Source organism: Hyla sarda, chromosome 3 (assembly GCF_029499605.1).
Source record: "Hyla sarda isolate aHylSar1 chromosome 3, aHylSar1.hap1, whole genome shotgun sequence".
In the NCBI taxonomy this organism is placed as follows: domain Eukaryota; kingdom Metazoa; phylum Chordata; class Amphibia; order Anura; family Hylidae; genus Hyla; species Hyla sarda.
Window position 1 is genome coordinate 19,010,330 of NC_079191.1, and position 6,459 is coordinate 19,016,788.

General features: G+C 44.9%; 1 protein-coding gene and 1 long non-coding RNA gene across 2 annotated transcripts in view; both read right to left on the reverse strand.

The window, feature by feature from the left end:
• LOC130361176 (uncharacterized) overlaps positions 1 to 2,866 on the reverse strand; it is a 61,929-nt gene extending 59,063 nt beyond the window's left edge. Inside the window, exons 1-2 of the long non-coding RNA XR_008890896.1 lie at positions 2,781 to 2,866; positions 2,487 to 2,654 (exon numbers count right to left, since the gene is read on the reverse strand). This is a non-coding gene — a long non-coding RNA (uncharacterized LOC130361176). The remainder of the gene's footprint in view (positions 1 to 2,486; positions 2,655 to 2,780) is intronic.
• PINX1 (PIN2 (TERF1) interacting telomerase inhibitor 1) overlaps positions 1 to 6,459 on the reverse strand; it is a 153,038-nt gene that overhangs the window by 73,984 nt on the left and 72,595 nt on the right. The window lies entirely within an intron of this gene.

Sequence of the window (6,459 nt, forward strand, 5' to 3'; positions counted from 1 at the left end):
AACATTAGATCGATTAGTGCTTCTTTTTAGGAGTAATGAGATGATGCTAGTATAATCATAGTCCAACAACAGTGCCAGCCTTTCCCACTGGCTATGACTGGGATTGCAGGAAGCAAAACACTAGTAAATGTCAGTTGAATGCACCTGCAATACCAGCTCCTACCACTCGACAAGAATGGCACTATTTTTTGCTTAAAGGGGTACTCCGGTGCTCCAGCGGAGACCGGGATGTCCGGAGACCGTGATGTCACGGCCATGCCCCCTCGTGACGTCACGCCACACCCCTCCATTCATGTCTATGGGAGGGGGCGTGTCTGTCGACACGCCCCCTCCCATAGACGTGAATGGAGGGTGTGTGGCGTGACATCATGAGGGGGTGTGGCCGTGACATCATGACCACTGCTGCAGGAACCCGGCGTATGTTTAGATAGGGGATAAGATGTCTTACAGCAGAGTACCCCTTTAACCTTACACAATCCCAATGAAAACTGCTTCTGCTTTGGCCATTAAAATAGTCCGTGCTAGGATAATGGGGGAGCACAGCTTCATACTCCTATCCAGGAAGGCTGGGTTCACACTACGTTTTTGCCATACTGTTTTCTATCCGTTTTTCTAAAGAAAACCGTATGGCAAAAAAACGGATGGAACAGTATGGGAAAAAGTAAACCGTATGCGTTTTTAAACAGTATACTGTTTTTAAAAGTGCACACAGTTCCGTCAGTTTTTATAGAAAAAAACCCATACGTTTTTGAAAATTTTGTCCATTTTTAATGGGAGGGGTCTTGGGTGGGGACTTTAGGATTCAAATGCGCATGTGCAAAGTAAAAACTTATACATTTTTCCCATATGGAACCGTATACATGTGCGTTTCCCATTGACGTCCATGTTAAAAAAACGTATGCGGTTGCAGTACGGTTTTTAAACCGGAGACAAAATTGTGGTCAACCACGGTTTTGACTCCGGTTTAAAAACCGTACTGCAACCGCATGCGTTTTTTTTTTATTTTTTTAACATGGACGTCAATGGGAAACGCACATGTATACGGTTCCATACGGGAAAAACGTATACGTTTTTGCTTTGCACATGCGCATTTGAATCCTAAAGTCCCCACCCAAGACCCCTCCCATTAAAAATGGACAAAATTTTCTAAAACGTATGGCTTTTTTTCTATAAAAACTGACGGAACTGTGTGCACTTTTAAAAACAGTATACTGTTTAAAAACGCATACGGTTTACTTTTTTTCCATACTGTTCCATTCGTTTTTTTGCCATACGGTTTTCTTTAGAAAAACGGATTGAAAACAGTATGGCAAAAACGTAGTGTGAACCCAGCCTTACACAAGATGTCTCCATTTCCCAGAGCTCACGGCTTTACAGCAGACTTCCTACACAGCATTCAAAACCTCATTTATCATAGGTAATAACATGACCCCCCCCCCAGAGAGGACACTGTCCCCCGTGCAACGTACGCAGCTCATGGTCATATGACAGGATTAATAATAACCCATGCACATCTGGATGCAAAGCATGCATGTCATCTCTGGGCCGGGCGAGGGTACGGCGAAAACTGGATATTGCACAACTGCCCCGACTGTCACAGGTCAATGGATGTGCAGGATGTCTGTCATATTAAGGAAACTATGTAAAAGATTTACACAGCAAGAAAAAACAAAACCCGTCTGAAAACGCGTTACCACGCCCTGCTCTACCCCTCCGAGCATCACAGGAGATTACACAGCAGATTATATAGAGATTCTTGTAGGAGAACCGCACTCCCTTACAGCATACCCCAGATGCAAGCTGGTCCGGCCCAGGTAGGGCTCCCAATAGTACAGAAAAATTCAGCAGCACTCCGGTTCAGATGGAAAAAAAAGTAATGTTAGGCTTTATTCATCAAGTGAAAAATGCGACGTTTCGACTGTCTCACACGGTCTTGACAAAACGTCACTTTTTTTTCACTTTATGAATAAAGCCTAATATCACTTTTTCATCTGAACTGGAGTGCTGCTGAATTTTTCTGTGTATTTCCTATATACACACACACCAAAAGAAAAAAACGCGACGTTTCGACTGTCTCACACGGTCTTGACAAAGAACGTGTGACTGTCAAAACGTCGCGTTTTTTCACTTTATGAATAAAGCCTAACATCACTTTTTCATCTGAACCGGAGTGCTGCTGAATTTTTCTGGGTATTTTCTATATACACACACCAAAAGAAAAATCGGGGAAGCACCTCCATAAAGGAGCATGGGCGCCAGCAACCAAATCGTCCAGGTCAAGGACTGGAAAAACATTGCAGCACTCCCAGATGGGTTCAAACAAGTAACTTAATTCCATCAAGCAAAAAGTAAAGTAAAAATACATAAATATGATACATAGTGTAAAAATTAGCATACACATGAATACGGGACGGACTTCCTCACACATCAATTCACAGACTAAGGTGCATATAACTTATACAGTGAATATAATACATCGTAATTACCGTTCAGGTGAAGAATAAGTGAAATCAAAATCAGAGGCGGAGAGGGATGTAAACAAACAGATCGCCACGTGTGCGCCGTGAGCAGCGCCATATTAGCATGTTGAGCGGCCATATTAATGAAGGGCAAAAAGTAAGGACATCCAGAAACTAGCTGTACAGGTTTCAGTACTAGTTTGGGAATAAAGGCATATAGAATATTATGTAATAGATGAATAAAACAGACTAAATATGTAATGGGATAAATGACTGGATATACAATTATTCAGGCACTACATTCACGCAAAGTAAGCCAACCCCTATTTTTAGGCAACACGACGTGCCCAGAAATGTGAACCCGCACTCTGGCACGAATCATATGGAGTGACATTTATCAAAACCTGTGCCGAGGAAAACTTGCCCAGTTGCCCATAGCAACCAATCAGATCGCTTCTTTCATTTTTATGAAGGCCTGTGAAAAATGAAAGAAGCGATCTGATTGGTTGCTATGGGCAACTAGGCAAGTTTTCCTCTGCACAGGTTTTGATAAATCTCCCCCATGGGGTTTAGGGTATAACACCAGAAATTGGCATCATTCCATAACTCCAACAGGTACCCATATGATTGGTGCCAGAGTGCGGGTTCACATTTCTGGGCACGTCGTGTTGCCTACCAATAGGGGTTGGCTTACTTTTTTGCCTGACTTTGCATGAATGTAGTGCCTGAATAATTGTGTATCCAGTAATTTATCCCATTACATATTTAGTCGCCTTTTTGAACTTGTTTTATGCATCAATTACATAATATTCTATATGCCTTTATTCCCAAACGGCTACTGAAACCTGTACAGCAGGGGTCTCAAACTCAAATTATCTGGGGCCACTGGAGGTAGAGGCTGGGTGAGGCTGGGCCGATTGCGCCCCTCACATATAATGCCCCCCATCATGTGCCCCTCACATATAATGCCCCCCATCATGTGCCCCTCACATATAATGCCCCCCATCATGTGCCCCTCACATATAATGCCCCCCATCATGTGCCCCTCACATATAATGCCCCCATCATGTGCCCCTCACATATAATGCCCCCATCATGCGCCCCTCATATATAATGCCCCCATCATGTGCCCCTCACATATAATGCCCCCATCATGTGCCCCTCACATATAATGCCCCCATCATGTGCCCCTCACATATAATGCCCCCATCATGTGCCCCTCACATATAATGCCCCCATCATGTGCCCCTCACATATAATGCCCCCATCATGTGCCCCTCACATTTAATGCCCCCATCATGTGCCCCTCACATATAATGCCCCCATCATGTGCCCCTCACATATAATGCCCTCATCATGTGCCCCTCACATATAATGCCCTCATCATGTGCCCCTCACATATAATGCCCCCATCATGTGCCCCTCACATATAATGCCCCCATCATGTGCCCCTCACATATAATGCCCCCATCATGTGCCCCTCACATATAATGCCCCCATCATGCGCCCCTCACATATAATGCCCCCAGATAGATAGTTATAATGCCCCCAGATAGACATATTACTGATGGGGGTGATATCTATCTGGGGGCCTGTCTACCTACTGGGGAGCCCTACTTGATCAGGTAGGGGTTCCCAGTAGGTGATAGATATTACCCCCGGCAGGTAGGGCTTCTATTTAAACAATTATGCCCCCTAATAAGATAGGTTAGCCCCTGGTGATCAGCAGCTCCTCCCTTATTAGGCTGGTAATTAGGCAAGTTAAGTTTCACAGCTACAGTACTTACATCCCCCTGCTGCAGCCGAAAACGAGCCTTCTTTGCGGGGATGCGCGTGTTAGGTGACGTCATCACATGCGCGGCGCGCAGGACGTCGGCGCTCCGGCGTCCTACGCTGCGGATGCGATGAGGTCACCAATCGCCTCCCTCCAGGAAGGCTCGTTATAGGCTGCGGCAGGGAGATATAGGTACAGTAGCAGTGTGTGCTGACTTGTGAATTCTTCCGGCATTTAGCGCTGCTTGCCCAAAGACTTGCATTGAGGGGATGGGGCGTTAAGTCACACGGGGGGTGGCGGAGTAGTGGTGTCACGATACTCCGTCCCCATGGTCGGGAGGCATAACACAGAGCTTGCAGCAGTGCTTACGGGTTGGTGCTGCATGCTAGATTGCGGGGGTCCCCATGATCAGACATCTTGGATAGGGGATAAGATGTCTTGGGGCCGGAGTACCCCTTTAAACTTACAGGTTTCTGTCCAATCCCAGTGGTCGTTGGCCGGTGTCGGCTGTAAGATAAGGCTGGCAACCACAGCAGCTTCTGAGCCTGCTTTCTACTTAGCAACGAAGCACAAGACCAGTACATGGTGGGTAAAGAACAAGTCATATACCACAATGAGGGACATTTATCAATGTTTGCTTATATATTCTTTTTTTTAGTAATTTTTTCCTTACTTTTTTTTTTGCTCATGTGCGACTTATTTATCAACCGGTTTCACGCTGTTGATAATTTTCTTTCACGTAAGCAATTTTTCCTTTTTTACTTTGGTAGTAGCTTTTTCTGCTCCATGTTTGAGCTGGAGTAAATTTAGTCAATTTTTAACCCTATTTCGGGCAGTTGCGACTGTCGCAGTTAATAAATACCTGACTATCCGTAGTCCATTTTAAAATTATTACTACGTAGTTAATTTCTGGAAAACTTGCTTTTCTCGCTTTCCAGTCAAAATGTCGCACGATAAATCGCATAGTCGCAGTTGCGACAATTTTGCGACAATTATAGTAAAGAAAACCTGACTAAACCCGTTGATAAATGTCCATAAATGTCACCAGGGTGAACCAAAAATAAACTGTGCGCTTTCTTTATTAATACAAGTGGTTAAAATAAGTGTAATCTATCTACTCTTGTACTGCACTCGGCCTACTGGTCTCCATATGTATTGCCAGATGAACACTCGTGTCTGCAGAAAACAGTGTATAGGACCTGAGAGATGCACTATGTATTTTATAACCTAATATGCTCTGCCCTCCTCAACGTGTTTCATCACAGGAGTGATTTTGCTAAGAGGTTAAAGGGTTCTAGTCCGTTAAAGAGTACGTGTCATCACATAACATTTGTATATGTTGTTTATTAATGTGTTACAAACAACTTTCTGATAGCATGTCATTAAACAAAATGTATATTTATATCTTTATTTTCACTTGTAATAACTGTCCACAAGGGGTCTCCCTACATGTCCCAACCACAATTCTCTCATCGAGTTCGGACTCATACTGGCCTGGCATGAGTCCGATCCCTCATACTGCAGCCGGGACACTGACAAGCACAGCTCCCTGCCTGTGAGACAGACGGGAACAAGCGCTGTGCCCGCAGCACGGCGCTCCTGACATGGACGGCAGGTTCCTCCTCTCTGTATGACATGTGCAGTGCTAAACAGAGAGGAGGAGACTCAGCAGCTGCCATGTGCTGAGCCTCTATGCGCACTCCCTAGATGGATCGCAGCATAGAGGAAGAAGGGCGGATGTGAGCCCAGGCAGGCTTCAGATGACGTTGTGCCTACCGGGCCACGCCCCCTTCCTCCCTCACACACGGACAGCAGCATGAGCAGCCATACAGGGACAAGATAAGGTATTTAGAAGGCGTTTTAGGAGGGGGGAAAAATGCAGGGTTAGTGTCAGTAAGAGACAGGGACAGATGTGTGTGTGTGGGGGGGGGGGGGGGGGGTAAGGGACTGTTTAGTTCATGATAGGTGCTCTTTAATCTCTTGACAAAGTATACTCCAAATACATTCCTGAAGTACAGCAGCTTATAGCGCAGAGGTTCCAACCTTTAGTACCTTGTGAGCCACATTCAACTTTGAGAAATGATCGGGAAATGGAGAATAAATGTATTAAACCATAGAAAAATAAGAAATTTGCACACCTTCCAAGTAGGAAGTCTTTGGTTCATAGGATACGTCTGCAATAATTTACATTTCCAGTGCATTATGTCTGAGGACTGAGGAGCCACA